This window comes from Triturus cristatus, chromosome 12 (assembly GCF_964204655.1).
Source record: "Triturus cristatus chromosome 12, aTriCri1.1, whole genome shotgun sequence".
NCBI lineage: Eukaryota > Metazoa > Chordata > Amphibia > Caudata > Salamandridae > Triturus > Triturus cristatus.
Genome location: NC_140595.1, coordinates 49,223,044 through 49,242,788, shown reverse-complemented (window position 1 = coordinate 49,242,788; position 19,745 = coordinate 49,223,044). Strand labels below are relative to the sequence as shown.

The 19,745-nt window shown below is 47.7% G+C and overlaps 1 protein-coding gene across 2 annotated transcripts in view; it reads right to left on the bottom strand.

The window, feature by feature from the left end:
• ZBTB7A (zinc finger and BTB domain containing 7A) overlaps positions 1-6,275 on the bottom strand; it is a 96,076-nt gene extending 89,801 nt beyond the window's left edge. For both annotated transcript variants that reach the window (XM_085639518.1, XM_085639519.1), the window contains exon 1: positions 5,836-6,275. The gene's annotated coding sequence lies outside the window, so the exon portion shown is untranslated. The remainder of the gene's footprint in view (positions 1-5,835) is intronic.
• Between the last annotated feature and the right edge of the window lie 13,470 nt (positions 6,276-19,745).

Sequence of the window (19,745 nt, the reverse complement as noted above, 5' to 3'; positions counted from 1 at the left end):
ACCTAGGGATTAAACTGACCCCCAAAGATTCAGGCCTGTTTGCTGCTAACTACCCTCCGCTCCTCACTCAATTACGGGCTGACCTCAAACACTGGGCACCTCTCTATTTATCCTGGATCGGTAGACTCCACGCCATTAAAATGGTGGTACTGCCGAAATTTCTGCATTTGTTTCAGAGCCCCCCCATCAGTCTAGAGGAACACTTCCTACACAGAGCACATATTCTTCTTAAAAAGTTTGTCTGGCAAAATAAAAGACCGTGGCTACCATTTCACCTTTTAAGAAAACCCACAGACGAAGGGGGATTGCTATGCCTGATTTGACACTCTATTACAAAGCAGCACAACTCCAGGTAATAGTCGAGTGGTCCCACCGAGAATCGGACAAACACTGGTTACATATGGACCGAGCGGTAGCCGGTCGGGTGATCTGGGACCTTATCTGGAAGCCGAAATCGGATCGTCCAGCAAATGCTTACATTAGTACTCCTACTAATACAGTTCTTCATACATGGGACTAGGTGCTGCGCCAGACTGAGTGGACGACATTCCCATCTCCATTCACCCCTATACGTTATAATCCAGCGTTCCCCCCTGCACTTTCGATGCATGGAGGGAGGGGGGGGGGGGAATGCCTCGCTCTCACACACTTATTCCATATCTGGGATTTCCTAACATTTTACGATTGCCAGCGGGACTTCAATTTGCCCAAGTCAGAATACTTCCACTATCTCCAACTGCGCCACTGAGCTCTACAACCCGGGATTAGAGAAGGGGCGACGAGAGAACTCACACCTTTCGAACGATATTTGACAAAAGCAGACACACCCTCCCCTCGTCCCCGATATCTTGAGTTTTGGGAAAGAACACTTGGCCAAGACATCACAGACACCCAGTGGAAAGCACTAAGGAAGGACATACGACGCCACAATCACTCCCTGACACAACGAGAGGCCCATTACAAAGTGCTCTATGACTGGTACCTATATCCCACCAAACTTAAAAAGATCTTTCCCAACACGACTGACCTATGCTGGAGAGGTTGCGGCCTTCTCGGCGATTTTCGCTGGAAGAAGCAGGAGGCCCCAGCCATGATGCAATGGCAGGCACGCCACTGGAGGGCATTAACCATGGAACGACTGAGCGAAATTCAGAGACACTTTAAAAAATGTTGAATAGTCATGGGGTCCTCTAGTGAAGTATTTATCCACTGGTCTACCATCTTTTCCAATTCTAGATAGCGCTCCGCTACACATCATAGCGTGTCATAGGCTTCGCTCCCCCATCACTAGTCGCCCAGGGCCATATTTGGAATGAGTTACACGAGCCCATCTCCTTGTTTTTTCCTTTATTCCTTTTTCTTTTAGTATTTTGTTCCCACACAGTTGAGAGTTCATGCCCAGGTTCCCTTGCACGCTCAGCGTAAGCGGGTGCAGGAGTGTTATTTGGCAAAGGGACTGGGGTTTGGGGAGGTGGGCGGGTTAGGGTTCCATGGTTGGGGCTAGTTTAAGACAAATTTGCTGTTCGCAATATACATATGATTTCTGGGAGACCCTGGGACCCGTAATAACCGTGATACTCTGTAATAGGAATTAGCACTATTACAGCTGAATACGGGACGTATGATTCTATGCATTGCCATATGCTGTGACAATTGTGAAGAAAAATTCAATAAAAACAAGTTTGAGAAAATCATCATATTAGCGCCCCCACACGAAGTCAGCACCCGGTGTGGTGGCACCGGTCGCACCGCCCTAGAGCCAGCCCTGTTGATGAAAACCTTCGGGACTTAAATTCCACACACCTAGTCCCATTCCCACACAGTTCCTCACTTGCTTTAACTTCATGGAAGAAATGTAGAACTTCTATTAACGTTCTCAAAGAAACAACCCTTAAGTTTAGAAATTTAGAGAGCCTACCTCCAAGGCGACTAGCCCACTCTTAGCCACTCGTCATGCCTAGCCTGCTGAAGAACTAAACTTTTGTCACCTTATCTTTGGCACCACCAAAGAAGATGGGAAACTGGAGCCACGATACAAGTAAGAAAATCTGCCCGATACTGCCCTGGTGAGCAAATCAAGGCCCAAAGCATTCATGCCAGAAGTGGGTTGTGAATGTAGGTAGACCAACCCATCTTTATAAGTTACTTTCAATGGCAGCTGCATGAGAGTTTGAACCCCCAAATAGGGACAACTGCAATATTGCTTACCAGATCCTCAACATGGTATGCGACCAAGCTGTGTCTACCTCAAAGGTTATGGTCTGCTGGCAGTTCTTACTGAAATCCTTCCTCCTCATACCCGAAGGCTCAAATAAAAGTCCTCCCTCACACCCGAAGGCTAGAAAAAAAATAAGATTGACCATTTTACCTGAAAGTCTTCATTGGTGTGACCGCTGATGAAACGTTGGCTAAAACTGTCGCCTGGGCGACCGTCTGAAATGTATTTAGTCACCCAGTGATAGGATTATAAATGTGGTGGAAAATAATTCAACCCACCAGCGGAGGTCGATATGTTTCTGCCAATGTAAACTCTTGTGGTTCCCATGTTGTATGAAGACGCCAGCCAGGCAACCGTTTTAGATGACACACAATTCCCCTCTGCATTTTCACCCTCAAACCTACGAGGATTAGGAGAGGAATTAACCTCGATAGCCCCTACCTCCTAAAGAAAGAATGCCCAAGGAGCTCCCCTTTCACTTTGGTGGGCAGTAGCTCGCACCTAGATCAGACTGATCGGAGAAAGGAGGGGCGAGAGGAAGAAGCGCGCCACCTAACAGGTTGACCAGGGTCTTCGTCCTGAAACAAGTGAGGTTCTTGTACCCATGTCTTCTTCTTTCACTTGGCAGTTAGCCTTCATGTAGATTTAATTGCAAGATACCCTAGTATGTGCAGGAGCCTTTGGGCCACATTCCCATTGGACAGTCAGACTGGAGAGTCATACAATTGTAGTAGGAGAGATGAACTACCAACTCTGGGTCCTTCCTGTGGATAATACTTTATCGCCTGAGATGTACCAGCCAGACCACTGTACAAAAGGTTGCACAGAAGTTTTGGTCTGGTCCTAGTCCGTCAATCTTGGGTGCTGGTGCTGGTGCTGGATTCTGATTTTGTACTGCGGTCTGACCTCACCACCATACATGCCAACATTTTGGAACAGAAAAGTGGGAGGCTTTAAAAAACAAAACCAGGGAAATGTATTTTCCCTTTTGACTTCTATTGAAGCCGAGGTAATTTCGGGCGGGAGACCGCTAAAACAAAGCCATTTTTGGCATCAAAACTCGGGAGTCTCCTGCCTGAAACCTGTCTTTTGGCATACATGCATCTCTTATCTTTCTATATTTTTTATACATCCTTTCCGCCAAAAGCCTTGAAAAAGACCCAGGCCTACATGCCACGAGGGGTGAAACACTTGCTGGCGGTGATCCTCTGGTACAAGAAGAGCACAAAAATTAAAAATTAATAACTTAATCAACCATTTGATCTATGATCACATTGTTACTTCTCTCTGCTGTACATACTGATGCGTTATATTTCTTCTTAATCTGACTAGGGACTATTCCCAAAACAATATATTTGAGGTACAAACATCCCTGATATTATACTTTATCCGTTAAACTTTGAGGGACATGGTGTGCTTTGGGTGTCCCATCATCATTGCCCAGCAGTGATGACGAACAGAAAATCAAAATGATAGCGCACACTCAGTTGACTTGAATGATTGACAAATTCATGTGGGGGTGCATGGCTAGCCATAAGGAAAAAAACTGACAAGGTATCATGGTGCAGTTTTACAAACCGTTCGGAGGACTTTTGCCGGAATGCAAAAGTGGCAAGGGAATCAGTTAGCAGAGCGCCGTATTGAAAAACCCTCCTTCACTTTAATCTTGAAATGGCTTTCTGTGGTTACACATCCCCTAGACAAACAGGGCATGCAGAAGGAGAGCAGGCCAGGCATTCAGTCACCCATAGACCTCTGGGAGTGTTATTGGGTGCAGTCATCCTTAGGCTTAGACCTCTGGAAGTGATATTGGGTGCAGTGGGGAGGTATGTGAAGCAGACATTGATGGTAGCCCCCTTGGTGACTACACCCTATCTGAGCTTCTTCCTGGGAAAGACTTGATCAACCGCTTGCTCAAGAACACCAGCCCATTCTTGTAAAAGGCCTGGTGCGTGACACATAGAATTGTAAAGTGTATCCTTTACCGACACACAGCATATCAAAAATGCTGGTGTAAGACGGTTCAGGCCCAATGGTCACAGCGTGTAACCCTGGCAGGATGAAAAGAACAACCAAAGCGTAGACTACACACTTTAAAAAACCCAGATGATTTAGCTTAGGCTACTATGGGTCTGCAAACACCTGACAAAAGTGGTGTCCCTGACTTAAGGCACTGGTCTTCCCTGGGTTCCACAGGCCAACAGCATCACCCTCAATGCCATGGAAGCCACCGTTAACACTTGAGATTTTGTAATGGGAGTAGGCTGCTTTGTAAGTTGAGTCGAGAAATATTGTAGGAACGTCTAAATTTTGTTAACGACGATAAAAGTGTTTTTTGTTTGTTTGTTTTTAAATGAATCGTATTCTGGAATGGTATACAAACCAAGTGTAGGTGTGAGTTTGCAACTAAGGGGGAGATATAAAGATTTAAGAACGCAGTTTACTGTCAACAAATAGGACTGTTGTTTTATGTTTCATTATATTTAAAGTATGTTTTATGGCACTTCACTGGAGTCACTTGAGTAGGCCTGGGGAAAAGTAGAGCCTTGTCCCTTTAAGAGAAACGCATCTAAACAACCAGGAAGTCCAAGGCTCGCGGGACCCGTGTAAGTCACTCCACTGACTCCCCCAGACTAAGTCCACCTCACCCCGCTCGGGGATTGGTCCCCGAGTCCCGCCAGCCCCAGGTATCGGCAGCCCTCATGGGGCGGCGCTACTGTCACTCAGCGAACCTCCCTCGTCCCACGACCTTGTCGCAGTGCTCGCTGGGGGATGTAGTCCACCGCGGTGTTCCACCTGCTGGCGGCCGGCAGCGGCACGACTACAAGCCCCAGAGGGCCTTCTGGCCAGACCCTTCCCTCTTCCCCTGGCAGCACCAGCTCTCTCCGCGCGCCCCCACCCCATAGGCCAACGTATGTACGCAGCAGAGAATAAGACGTTGTGGGTGTCAAGGCCGTTGCCTAGACCCTGCCGCCCCCTCCTAGGCAGGTGTGGCTCGATCTGAAACTCTGCACAGCTCGGTCGTCAGGGGAGGCTTCAGCCTGCTGACATGTGTTGGGGTACATTTTCCACCTGGCCTATGCCCCGCCCACGGGGGGTTAAGTATGAGCGAAACTGGCAACTTAGTGACATGCGGCTCCAATACAGTCCAGTAAAGCACACTCCTTCAATGTCAACACCCAAGGATGTTTCCACAACACCGCCTAAGTACAGGCGGTTGCAGCAGGCACCAAACCCACCAGAGGCAGAATGTTCCCAGTCCAAGAGATGAGGATTCCCCCAGCCGCCTGTCCCCTCGCCCCTCCCCACAGTGGATTACATTTCCCAGACAGATGATTAACTTCGCAGAGCCTTTGCTACAAATCACTTAAAATGTAACCCAATAAACACCTCCCGCTTCCCAGCCTCTGTGCTGTCAAAGTTAGGGGGGAGAAGGGGTGGGTGGGGAATTTTAAAAAAGAAGAAAAAAAAAGAGAGAAAAGTGTAGTGTGCAGCCAGGCACCCAGTTGCAAGGTGGTAAATGCACACCCCAGACTCCACCCCCAGGATATGGGGCACCCTAAAAGAGGACAGGGGCGTGCAGAGGGGGAGGTTAAGGGGGGACCTCGGAAGCTTACCTGCTGGTCCTGGCGGTAGGTGGGGCAGAAGGCGCCTGGAAGTCAGTGCCTGCCCGGCCAGCGCCTGCTCTTACTGTAACTGTACATCCAAAAAGCACCCGTATGATGCTCAGCTTCCCTTCCTGGTTTCTCTAAGGGCACAGGGGTCCTCCTCCCTTCTCTTAAAGGTGCAGCCTCCCACCCCTGGCTCTGGCCAGGCCGAGAAGGGTGGGGGGGTGGAGGAAGAGGAGGGTGAGAGGGAGAGATGGCTTGGCAGTGCTAGAGCCAGAACAGGCTCTGCAAGTCCCCGGGCTCAGGGGCAGCACCCTGCCACGTCTGCCCTGCCCGAGCTTGGAGGGTGGGTGGTGGGGGGAGAGGGCCCTCCAGGAGATACAATGCCTGGCTGAGGCTAGGGAGAACCCTCTGTCCCTTCCGCCCACCCCCTCCCCTCAATCCTGTGACCTGAAATTAATAACATGCTTTCTGCCTTCCTCCTCCACTCAGCCACCCCCTCCCCTTCTCGCCCTCCCTCTTCTGCCATGGCTAGGTGCCATCTTATCTAGCCCACAGCAAGGGGCAGAGCCCTCCCGAGCCTGCATCGAGCCCTCCCCTGTGCCAGCAGCTTGTTTGTGCTCAGCTGCCTGCTGAAGAACATTGCCCCTCTCCACCCTTTTTCTACCTCCGATGCATTCCTTCCCATTCCTCCCCACCCAGAAAGAAACCGGCCCCAAGTATGACATATTAACATTCGCCTGGTTTTCAAAACAGCAGAAGGCAGGAAGGGTAGTTTCCACGACTGGAGCACCCCGTGCAAGGCTTTGGAATCCACGCACAGTGCATTTTGGTCCTTGTAGTTCTGACTTTCTCTTCTGTTCATGACCTTCGTACTTGCACCATAACTGGCAGCCCGAGTTTTAGAAAATCGATGCGGATAATGGTTGTTACCTTTTCTGCATAATGTACTTATCTAAAATGCATCTCTCTCATTTCACAGAAATTGAGATTAATGTTGCCAACCCATGTGTGTTTAATCCACATTCGGTCTGGTGTAGGGGAAATCGGTGTTTATAGCTCCGGCTTAGAAAGGTTTAACCTGTTTTCAACAACGCACCCAGTTCGGGAGAGACAAACATCAACCTAACTGCCAAGTGTCCCAGTCCGAAGTGTGACACTGACGTTCAGTCCTGGTTTTCAGATTTCGGTCACAGTTCATCATATGGTTTCTGAGTCTGCCTCTTAAAGGGCCAGTCTAAACAAAGTTTCGATTTAGAAGGAGTCTATTTCCTACATATTCTTTGAACATTATTGTTTTAATGGCGTTTCCCCCTATTTCTTATGCATGTGTTTCTTTTAAACGGCAGACTGTGTGTTGCATATAGTTTTTTAGGTCTCGCCTGATCCAGCGTATGCGCTGGTCTGGCCGAGACAGTTAGTGTACGGGTTTTCAAAGTGCTGCCACAGGCTTTTGGTGGCCTAAAGCTTGCGTGCACGTGAGTGTGCACGCGCGCAGCCGCCATGTGTCTTTCCTCCGCTGCGCTACTATCACTTTTGCGGGCCGCGCAGCCGTGTCACTTACACGGCCGTGCGGCCAATGCTTGTTTATATAGCGCTCAAATTCGCATTTCTCCCGCGTCTAGGAGCTGCGACTTAACAATATGGGCAGAAGGAATTGAATTAACAATCCAGCTGGAAAGCAGCGCTGTGGCAGGGGGAGCTAAATGCGTAGCCTTTTCTGTATCCCAAACGAGTACAGAAACCCAGGGCGGCTGTATATTTAAGGTGCGGCTATTGATCCGAATGCCCTTTTGAATAAGCGTGCCCTGTGGTTACAGTACTCCGTCCGATTTAACCGTTACTTCAGAGGAGGCCGCCCCAGAATCATGCTTACTGCTTAGCAAGAATAAAGGACACAGGGCGCAACCCGAAGCTCTGCTCTGTAAATCAGAGATCTTACCCACGGCTTGACATCCAGCGTCGGGTAAACACTGACAATATTATTACTGTACTCACCTTTGACCTGCCTCACCTGATTTACTCAAATGACCAATTGGAATAAAACTCTATCAAATCAGTTGAAAACCAGAAAGTTACTTTCACATGCAATCGACATATTCTCTAATCCTTATTATTTCTGTGTTTTAATTTCCCTCTCGGGTTTCCATCGCCCTGTTCTAAAGTGAGGACTCCCCCATCCTTCCAAGGGGCCCTCGTACCCTTTCTACTCTCAAGTGATGACATGCCTATCGTTTCCGAGCTCCCTGCATGCGCTACATTTGCGATCTCCAAGCCCCAGGCCACTCCAGCCATTTTAAATCTGCAACACAAATAAAGATACTTATTCACCTCTAAGGGCGGTTTGTCACTGTTTTTTATATGAAAGGCGAACCCCCAAGTGTGTATTTTTTATTTTGTTTGCTCATCAATTTTATTTGCACATTATTTGAATAAACAAATACAATGTCTGAGATAATAATTTATACGCAAGAACAGTGTGAAAAAAATAAAATGACCCAGTAAATCAAGTTAAATAAAATATTGGTCACTTTGACCTTCAGAGATGCACCTCCCAACCTTCCCGCCCAAAGCTGTGATTACGATGTGGAGAAGGGCAAAACCACAGTGATGGGGATTGGAGATCTGGGTCAAAATACGCAGGTTCGAGGAGCAACATTTCATCTTTTTGGCATAGATAGAAGTGGTGCACTGAGCTGGGTAGCAGTGGTTATTTATGGCACTTAAATAGGGAGAGTCTTACACCAGCGTTGTATGTAAATAAATGATTATTTCTATAATGCTTAGTTACCGCAGACTTCCTTCGTTAACACAGAGCACACTGTCTGCTCTTCTGCAATGGAATAATTACCAACTCTCATCTCATATAAACATAGCGTTAAATTCCCTTTCATCAACACATAGGGGCTGCTTTTACAGGAAGTGCCTAGAAAGCAATTTTATCCATGCAAACTCTGTCTCAAAACACACCGTATTTTAGATTGTCCTTGCTGCCTCTGGGCGCTAGCAGGTGAAAGGAGATAAACTGATCTCTCTACCTTCTCCCAACCTTCCTTATATCCATATGTTGACGAGTCGGAAAAAGCGCCTCGGTTGTCTTTAAGGCGGTTTGGTGAAGAGCGCTTGTGTAGTGCAGAGTCTTCACGGGTTTACGTGTCACTGTGCGGGGGAGCACACCCGCCTGGCAACATCTCCCATGCAAATATGATTCTATCTGTAAGGGGCTCTTTTACAGCTCCAAGCAGCGCTTGGAAGGCCTGCCAGATTACGGGGAATTATGGGGGAGGTTAAAAGCGGGTGTTGATAAACGCGTGAATGAATCGGATATCTTTTAAGGTGTGTATTATACTCTACGAAGAGGCAACCTCTTAAATGTATTTATTCACCTATAAAGTAAAATACAGCAACAGTTGTTCATACAGCCGCAACATAAAATAGGTACGTTTGTTGTATTTCCTCATGTATTCCAATGTTCAAAACATAAATGCCAAAGTACTTAGCAGTATTTGAACCGTGTCATCACTAATAAACTGTTGGTTGAGTTATGATAAGACAATTTGTATTATTTAAATACTGAATACGCAAATACTTTTGGTAAAGATGAGCGTGAGTTACTTTCTGAATCGTCTACACCTTGGCAATAGCATCTTAAACATTTTGCAACACTGGGGGTCAGGTGACGTGCACTCCTGCTCTCCTTGTCACCTCAGCCCTGCTAGAGCGCTGCGCGGAGGGTAGACAGGTCTTACAGGCGCCTGGCAGCAGTGACTGCTATCTGCGCAGCAGATCTTGTCTTTAAGGGCCCAAGTGACAACGTTCACATCTTCTCTTCTTGTGTTTTCATCCCTAAAGTGTCACTCAAGCCCTCCCCTGCGGCGCAAGGGGCTTGTAAATAAGCCCCTGTGTGTCAATTACTTTTTTTTTTTTATAACTAGTATGATAGCTCAGTGGGTTGATGCATCCGATGCAAACACTGTGTGTCAAATACTATTTTTTAGATCTCGCCTAGCGAAACCAGCGCATGCGCTGCTCTCGCTATTGCGAGTACCTTTTGGAATAGATTCTGCGGAGGGCTTGCATGCACGCGTCTGCATGGACAAACATGGCTGCTCTCGCCATCTGTCCATATCAGACAGCATGGTCGTGTCCGTCGAACTGTGGGCAGCCCGACGCCATCTTGCGATGCTATTGCGAGTACCTTTTGGAATCGATTCTGCGGAGGGCTTGCATGCACGCGTCTGCATGGACAAACATGGCTGCTCTCGCCATCTGTCCATATCAGACAGCATGCGCGTGTCCGTCGGACTGTGGACAGCCTGACGCCATCTTGCGATGCTATTGCGAGTACCTTTTGGAATCGATTCTGCGGAGGGCTTGCATGCACGCATCTGCATGGACAAACATGGCTGCTCTCGCCATCTGTTTATAGCAGACAGCATGCGCGTGTCCGTCGGACTGTGGACAGCCCGACGCCATCTTGCGATGCTTTAGTTGTCATAGCAACGAAAAACCGATCGCTTTCACTGCCACTTGTTGACAAGTAGTCGCTGAAGGCGAAGCGTTGCCTTGTGTGAACGTGTATGTATCACGTTAAGCTTTAAACGGTACCCCAACCAGCACAGACGGTGAAATGTTCAAGTTCATGGTTTCTCATACCTCAGTGGTGGCCCACAAAAGCTGGGGACCCAAATGTCATGGAACCGTGTTGGTAATTTTAAGCATGAAAGTGACGACGTTTGCAACTCTGTCAAGCGCGTAGTTGGTTGGCTTTCAAATATTATCTTGTCTGACGAACTGAGTGACCTTAGGAAGCAGACCATACATTGATAACAATGAAAACCATGCTTTCTTTGCTGGACTAAACATTTCCGCTACACAAACGGCAAATATCTGCCAGAGCATTAACATGTTCGCATGTCCCAATATGCCATATATGTTGTCCAGATTAAGAATACATGCCGCTCCTTTTAAAGCCCTGGCGCTCCGTACAATGGAGTGTGAAATCTTTCACCCACATCCCGGAAGTACACGCTTCCGCTATTTGGCCTGCGTGAGTTTCACTTAGTTTTTGCCCCTTGGAGACTTTCCTCCTAGGGCACGTCCGCTTTAGATTTGTATTCTTCTCGTGGTTGCTTCCTGTGCCTGCCTACCGTGTTGCATTCGCAGTTGTTTTTTGTGTTATCTTGCAGTGCGGATGACATTTATTCAATGAAACGTCTAGTGAATAGCCGAGTTTGAACTACAGCTGGCATGTCAAGCCTCCTTATCGCAGTTTCACATATTCAGACCTGCCGATCTCCAGCTGCCAGTAGGCATTTCGAAATTTGATCTACAAAGCATATTTGAACGTGTGCATATTTTTACAGTTAGATAAAGGTCTTATTAAATCATTGGGGGTTAGCTTTATCCACGGGTTATCTGCTAAAGTCGTCACTCCCAGCTCCAAACTAAACTCGTCACTTCCTGTTCCGAATTTGAGCAATCTACAACTCCATTTGTTATCGCGTTTCATCACCACTTTGGCTCCATTGAGAAATGCCAGGAAGAGTCTGCAGAGTACGTTGAGCAACGTCTTGCACTTCCTCGAATTCAACATTTAAACTTCGAGTCTGCCATGACGAGTTGCTCTGTTCTATAGCTGTATGAATGGGATCTGAATGATGACATGGTCAACTAAATCACACTCTTAAAATTCCTGGAATATATATATATATATAGCTGCAAAGCAATAGGTCTCACATGCACACGACTTTAAGCTATTGGCATTGCAAATGACAATGCCTTTTATTTATCTGTTTTATAAACAAAAACAATAATAAAAGGCATTGTCATTTAGAATGACAGTAGCTCAAACTTGCGTAAATGCGAGACCTATTGCATTGCAAATGCTTGTTTTATAACTAGTATGATAGTTCAGTGGGTTGAAGCATCTGATGCACACAGTTTTGTGCATCTTGTCAGAGACCGGCGGCAATTTCAATTCAGGCTTTCATTAATTAAAAAAGGAACTATTATTTACAGCACCCAAAAGTTACAAGTCTGTGCTTACAGGTATGAAATAATACGCAAGTTATTATTATATTCTCTAACTTATATCAGTGGAATTTTGGAAACTGCTAGCAGCCATGCCACGTTTAACATATCACAAAGTATGCTGGGTGACATCAATAGCGGATGACCCAAGTATCTAATAGGTCTATACCAACAGCGAGACAACAGCTGGCGTCTAAGCATGAAGAGTGAGGTCACACCTGGTGACGTCACTAGAATGTAGAGTAACTTATTTCAGGAATTTAAAGCAAAATAAACAAAACTAATAGTAAAACGTATTCTAGGCCTAACTTGCACAATACTCCGTGCGTAGACAGGTGTATGCTGATGCCCCAAAGGACATTGCATGTTTGTACTATCAGGCTGTATGAGTGGCGAAGGGGCCCCTATGTGTGTGTGTTGGGGGAGTGGGGTCACATTGAACACCAGCTGCAGACCAGCTAGCTTTCATTGTGTAAGGGAAATGGAAGTATGTATCCACATGCAGGCAGACCTCACCACAGCACACCGGTCCTTTCCCTACGTGGTTGGCCCCGGTTTGCAGAGACTGCTATTGGAGGGGAAGAAGTGGGCGGCACCAGCTAAGAAAGTACACTGTGTTCCTTGCAGCCCTATACAATGAAACCTGCACTCACCAAGTGAAGAATCAGAGTGCACCTGCATAAATGGCTGTGAGATTGAAGGAGTAGGCCTGGGGCCAGGTGCCAAAAACTACAACGACCCCCCCCACCCCAAAAAAAAAAGTCAGAAAAGGAAAAATAAAAGGACACACGTTTTATTTTTTCTTCCTGCCGAGTGTTGGGGGCGGGGGCTGGTAGTGATAGGCATTGAGGAGAGTGGTAGTGCACTCCCATCACTGGGCATGATGATTTGGCCAGCCGTCAAAGACCGGCCAAACAATCATGCGCAGTGATTGCTCTGGGTTGGACGAGGCAAATCACCAGGCCAATCCTGAAGCTGCTCTCATGTGGGCTAGAGCAGCTTCAGGGTTGTCCGCGGGCCATTCTGGGAGCTCGTAGCTTCCTGAAGAGGAGCAGAAGAATGCGATGGGGACGACTGCAGGTACGTTTAAAAAAAAATGGTATCTATCTCCTCCCACCGCGACACCTAGTGCCCCCTTGCACCCCTCGCCCGCCTCCCCCCCCCCCCCCCAGCATACCAGCCCAGCCTCTCCTGCTGAATATGTGAAGGGAGGGCGGGCATCAGCAGATATTTCACTGCTGATTTGTAGTAATTGCCAGGAAGAAGGGATCGGTAGAGATGTAAATAATTACTTCCAGTTTAAATGTTAAATTAACCCCTGGTACTCAAGTTATTGAAAACATATTTTAAAAAGCCTAGAGAAATTGTCTCATTTTGCCTCTTGCTTTGCCTAGTGTGACCAACAGAATAACTTTCTGTAGTCTGAATGTAATTTATTCTTGTGATTTTCTAAATTTATTTTAATACATAAAAAAAAAACATACATTTGCCCTCAATATCAAAATACTGGTTTTTCGTTTCTTGGCTCGCATGGAGAGAGCGCCTACTTCAGCTATCCAGAAGTACGAAGACCTAAGCCCTATGTCGTGGCACACTTGTATTCCACACCTGGATACTGGATACTGCTTCTCAAGTGTGATTAATTCAGAGTTTCATGTAGCAGGTATCTAGTGGAGGGGCAAGGATGCAATTGGTTTTAATGAAAGGAAATGGGTCCTTTCCCTCCCCTGGGTTTGGGAGTGAACACCTATATATATATATATATATATTTATGAGTTGCAGTGGACCCCTGGGCACCTGTTGCACCATGTTTCGATACTTCTATGCCACTTTTTTTTAGCATGGTTAGAAATGGGGTTCTCTAGTTGGCAGGTTTGTGCCCTGTTCATTTAGGGACCTTTCCTTCTTGTCAGGATAAGGGAGTTAATAACCCCTGCTCACCCCGCTTAGTAGCTTGGTATGAGCAGTCAGGCTTATCTCAGAGACAATGCGCTAAAGGATTTGCACATAACACACAAAAATACAGTGTAAACACTACAAAAGGACACCACACCAGTTTAAAAGAAGCATTTGCAATGCTGTAGGTCACGCATTTGCGAGAGTTCGAGCTATTGGTATTTTACATGACAATGCCTTTTATTTATGGGTTTTGAGAACCTGCATGTGGTGCGTGGACACCCACTTTTAACTTATAGTCTCTGGTTACTAGAAGCAAGGTTGACAGTAAAAGAGTCATAGGTACTACCAACCTTGCTTCTTGTAAGCAACTCCACGTTGCCAGCACAAGACAGTAGTTTGGAAGCAGGGGCCTGCAAGGACACGGCGCACACATGTAACACTTCTATAGGAGCCACTTAAGTATAAGAAGTAACATTTCTTTCATATGTGAGGCAGTATGAAGCACTAAAATGCTAAATTTCCCTGTCAAATTTAATAAATCGCCATTGCCAACCAGCCTGACAAAAAAGAAGAGACTAAACTAATGTCCAGCTCTGCAGACATTTTCTAATGTTGATTTTTGAGCATTTTTAAGGACAATTTGAATTGCAATAGTTGGTACCCAATGTAGTTTCTTTCTACAAGTTTCATTGTTTTGAGACGTATTAAGGAAGTATTCACCCCGCAAGAAAAAAACCTAGGCTTGTAACTTCTGTCTCTGAATGAGGGGCTACGCACCACAGGAACCGTGGTTGCTTTTAAGGTCGTTTTTTTTTTTTTTTTTTTTTTTTTTGAAAACCTTTATTGACAGTTCAATAAGAACAAGTATGGGCCTACAACCCCCCAGGGCCGGCCGCTAAGCAATCAGAGCAATAACAACAAGTATAAACACAGGCAGCACTTCGGGGAGCAAAATCGTACTGCTAATACTGTGAACAGCGTAGGTAGGGCACCAGGAGAAAGAGGTTTTCATTTTATGATGAAACAAGGCAGAAGGATCAGGTGACAAGCAATTTTAAAAACAACGATCACGGATATGCGGAGTAATGAACGTTAGCGATTTACAGCAATCTATTCGGTCAATGGCGCAAACACAAGAACATCAGGATGGGGAAACACATAGTATACAGTTGCGCCCGCAGTCACTCGCCAGAACTCCCCAAGAACACCCCGGAAGTTGTGAACACATGGAACGGCAACGAGGCATAGCAAAAGGAGGTGTATCACGCTGATCCCAGAAAAGAAAACAAAAAGAATCAGAGAAGAAAAAGGAGGCCATGGAAAAAAAGATGAAAGAATACAGAATCCCCTCCCCCAACCCCCCACCCTGCACCTCTGCAGATGAGTACGCCCCCCCCCCCCCCCCCCCAGCAGTGTGCCTGTCGCCCTGGAACCAGACCCGAAATGTAGGAGAATAGGGAAAAAGAAGTAGGAAAGGACCCCCACCAGACGGGGGGGTAGAGAAAGTATTTATAAACTGGAGGAGGGCCTTCATAACAGACCCCCGGCTTCTCCCTCCCGCACAGTAAGGTTCCCCTAAAGTGAACAAGGAACAGCACAAAAACAATCTTCTCAAACCTCGATGGGGAGCATTATGCACCTATTGTGCCAGTAGCCATGTCAGGAGAGCACACCACCCCAAGCCCGCCCGTCCACTAGGCGACCACCCCCGAGGGGCCAGCCTCATCCCTGACCACTCTTTGGAATTCTGCCCATGCCAACCCCTCGACCCAGCACCATACCCAATGTTCCTAGGCAGAGGAATGTCCAACAACAACAGAGAAGCGACGCACACAGGTGGGGTGGAAGTCTCTGAGCATCAACACAGTCCGCCGCTTGAGGAAACAGGCTTCCCAGTGCTGCCCTAGGATCTGCTCTGCACGCAAGGTTCAGGAAGGCAGAAGCAGCCAAAGCAGACATTAGTTGCTGGAGTTGTCTCTGGGTCGCAGGAGGGCATGCACGGGATGAGGCCACCACATCCCACTCAGGTCCGACGCCTCCGGGACAGATCAGGCCCTCAGAAGGTCGAACACACTGTAGCATACTGGCCGGGGCGTCCAGTCGTGTACTAACCTCAGGGGTGGCCGCCACAGCGTCCTCCTGCGCGCAGTGTGGGTAGACTCTGTGTTCGTGCGGACAGGCGGGCCGCCACTGCCCCAACTCCGACGCCACACCATCGAGCTTACTCCCCAAGATCACGAAACCATGAACCAAGGAGGAGTGAAGAGTACCAATAGCCTCGAGGAGGTCGCCGTACCCCAGCTCAGCTCTCTGTGATCTCGCCGCCACACTCCCAAAAATCGTACGCTCACAGGCCCGCTGCGGCCCAGCGGACAGGATGGTAGGCTTCATCGACCCAAGATGGCCGCCAAGTATGCCCGACCCTCACCGGGGCCGGGACCCCGGGACAAGCGGCGCGATGTCCACGTCGCGGGTGACCGGGTTCCGGGGGCAGGCAAAAAACTATCCGTGGTCACGGGCAACAGTCGTCCCCACCACGGACCAGCTCCCGTAGAAATCCGGGGGCGGCCCGCAATGATCGGGGCTGGATACGGACGGCGGCCGGGCAGCTCACCAGCAAGGCAGGGGCAGCCACCGGAGGATCTAAGATTTGCGCCCCCGGTCATGCACTCGGTCAGCTACACTGGGCAGTAGAAGTGACCACGCCGAAATGTAGGCCGAGTTTGGCACCGCTCCGGTGGGCCGACTCCACCCAGTCACCACCAGCCGCTGTTGTCGCACTGCCACCCGGCCACGGCGTCCACTCGATGTCCCGGCTCCAGGGTCGCACAGGCCGCAAGGTTCAGATGCAGTTTTCTCCGGCGATAGCACTGCTAGAAACCTCGGAGTCACACAGTCGGGAGCCCCTCTCCTTCAGAAACACGACCACGTAGCACAGGTTGAGGATCTCAGGCAGGATATCCGTGCGGGATGCGGAGGTTCACGGAGCCGGGAGTCTACGCTGCCGTCCCGGTCGCCATCTTGGCTCCTCCCCTTAAGGTCGTTTTTCGGTCAGAGAACATCACTTAAGCTTTAAAAATATTTTGTTTCAGAAATTGTTTTCACTTCATCTGGGAGAGTGATGATGGTTCTGGAATTCGAGACAATTAAAATGTGAAAATATATTGAAGCTCAAACTACCTATCCAATACAATTATAGCGCACACTGCCAGACAGATGTATTCAAAACTCTACCAAGTGTAGCTGCGGAACTGGGGACATGGATGAGAATACAGGTGAGGTATGGAGAAAGAGTCAAGAGTTTATTGCCTGTTTTTAAGCATGGCATGGAAAATCTGAAAATTTGTTTGTGAACGTGCATTAATGGGGATTTCTTTTTTTTTTTTAAACCAACGGCTCGATTCCAGATATGTTTGTAGTCTAACTGGGGCAGCAGAAAGTTATTTGGCAAACATCCCCTCAGCTATAAAGTATATTTTACTAGGAAGTCAAAGAAATATACAGTGCAAAGTTATATCAAGAGAGTAATCACACATAAAACCATCAAAAAAAGTAAACAAATCCTAGTACTACCGATTTAGGTCAACAAGAATTCGCTTGCGCAATAAATATGTGAAGCTTTGTTTGACATTTTCAACGGTGGAATTTGCCTATCTTAACGAGACACTGAAGGAGATATTTAGAGGCGCACACTACTGTGCTTGAAGTACAGATTTGGACGTGTAATCCCCATGTTTGCACCAGTTATGCCAGTGGTAACCTACAAAATAAACAATGTATGGCGGGGGTTTGTGAATGCCACCCAGTGATGTGAGCGTGCAAAATCACAGTGGGGACACACCAGGGTAAAGGTGTTTACCTTGAAGTAGCCCCCTTGTAGAGGGTATTGGGGAGCCCTAAGATCAACACCTGTCAGTTATAGAGCGCCGACTCGTCCACCAGTGTGATCCTGAAACCGTTGACTGGCTCCTCCTGCAGGGACTTGAGCTCTAGCATTAGGGCCTTCTGCAAACTGGTCACCTGCTGGTGTTCCATGCTGGAGAGAGGTCGTTTTTGCTGTGGAAGAGTGCAGTTTTTAAGAGTTGGGAGAGCCGTGAGCAACGAGACGCTCGCCCGCCATCATTAAGCATATAAATTAAAAAAACACAAGTTGGGTGAGCTGCGCAGCCGCCATTCATGTATGTAAATATGAGACCAGATTTTTCTAATTAAGACAGCCCCCCCTGCCTTGTGGGTGTCTGTACAGTAGGGAGGGGGGGTTATGAAGCATATTTAAAAGTTATAGTGGGATGCTCCGCTAAAAAAAACAAAGCCACACGAAGGGCATTGATGGGGGAGGGAGGGGGAACAAAGGAGGAAGCGTCCAAGCAGATCTATAAGTGAAGCTGGCGTCCCATGCGTGCTGTGTCCATTATTTAAGTAAATAGTTCTCGGAACTGCTAATGAAAGCTCCAGAGTAAGGACACATGTAGAAGGGCCAGTCCTCATGGGAGGTGACAACAGAGTATAGGGAGGTACTAAGGAGGGACTAATAAGCTTATTAACAAATCAGAAGGCAACATTTACCAAGGACAATGACACAAGCCAATGAAAAATATGGGCAGAGAGTTTGCGGAGCTTCAAGTCCATTCATCAATACAGCTTGTCTAGAAGAAACTGTGCAAGCACTGTCTAGGTGAGACCTAAAAAATAGCCAATATTTATCTGTGTAAAACAAGACCAAAATGATAAAAACCCAACATACAGTAATCAAAATACAAGTATTGCAAAAATAAATTTAAAATGCAGTTCCCTGAAAGTGATAGCCCCGGACGTAGATATCACGGCGTCATGAACAACAAATCCAAAAGTTCAGGCCAACAGAGAGGTCGCGAGCCAGCTACGGTGTCCGGAAGCCCCGCAAACAGTACCTTGGAAATACAGGGCGTCGGAAACCTTGCAATGAACTCCAAAGGGGTGGCGTCACTAGTGTCGGTCCTGGAGGTCGGAGCCGTCGGGCCCTTGAAGTCACACGCATTGAAGGTCAAACTCCATGAGGTTGAAGTCAGGAGCGCTGGCATCAGGGCTGCGATGAGAAGCGGGACACTGATGTGCAGTGCCCACAGGCCACAATGCAGGCAGCGGCATTGATGTCAGCATGGTGCGTCGTCGTTGGTGATAGCAGGGCAAAGATGTGAAGTGCAGTGCACACAGGCCACTGTGCAAGCAGTGGCTCAGTGATAGCATCAGGGGCGACGTCTGGGAGACCAGGGTTTCGGTGGGATGCTCTATGCTGTGTCTTCAGGTCAGGGAGCGGACAGCGGTGTTGTAGTGGGTTTTTTTCTGTTGCAGCACAAAACACACAGTTAACAGTCTGTTGGCAGATAAACCTGAAGTCTTTGGTGTTCCAGAGACTTCCAAGAGGAGGCAAGCTCTACTTCAAGCCCTTGGAGAAACTCAGGCAATAAGTTGCAGAAACTCCAGTCCTTTCACTGCCCAAGGCAGAAGCTGCAGGCCAACCCAACAAAGCAATACACATCCTGGCAGCTCTTTCAGCTCTTCTTCTTTGCAGGTCCCTTAGTCCAAAAGAGTTCTAAAGTTCTGGGGTTTTAGGTCTAATACTTATACCCATTTTTCCCTTTGAAGTCTTCGTTCAGAAAGTGTCTCTTGCTCAGCAAAACCAATTCTGCCCTCCCTGGTCCAGCCACACTACAGGGGGTGGAGACAGCATTGTGCAGGGCAGCCACAGCCTATTCAGGTGCTAGTGACAACTCCTCCCACCACTCAGCCTATGCAGGGCACACCTCAACCCCCTTTGTTTGAGTATCTGGAGTGAATGCACAAACAAGCCCCTGTCAGCTGAAAACCAGACGTTGTTTCCACAGGCAGGCAGAGGCATAGGATGGTTAAACAAGACAATACCCACTTTCTAAAAGTGGTATTTCCAAACACACAATTTAAGAACAAACTTCACTAAAAGATGTATTTTTACATTCTGAGTTCGGGGA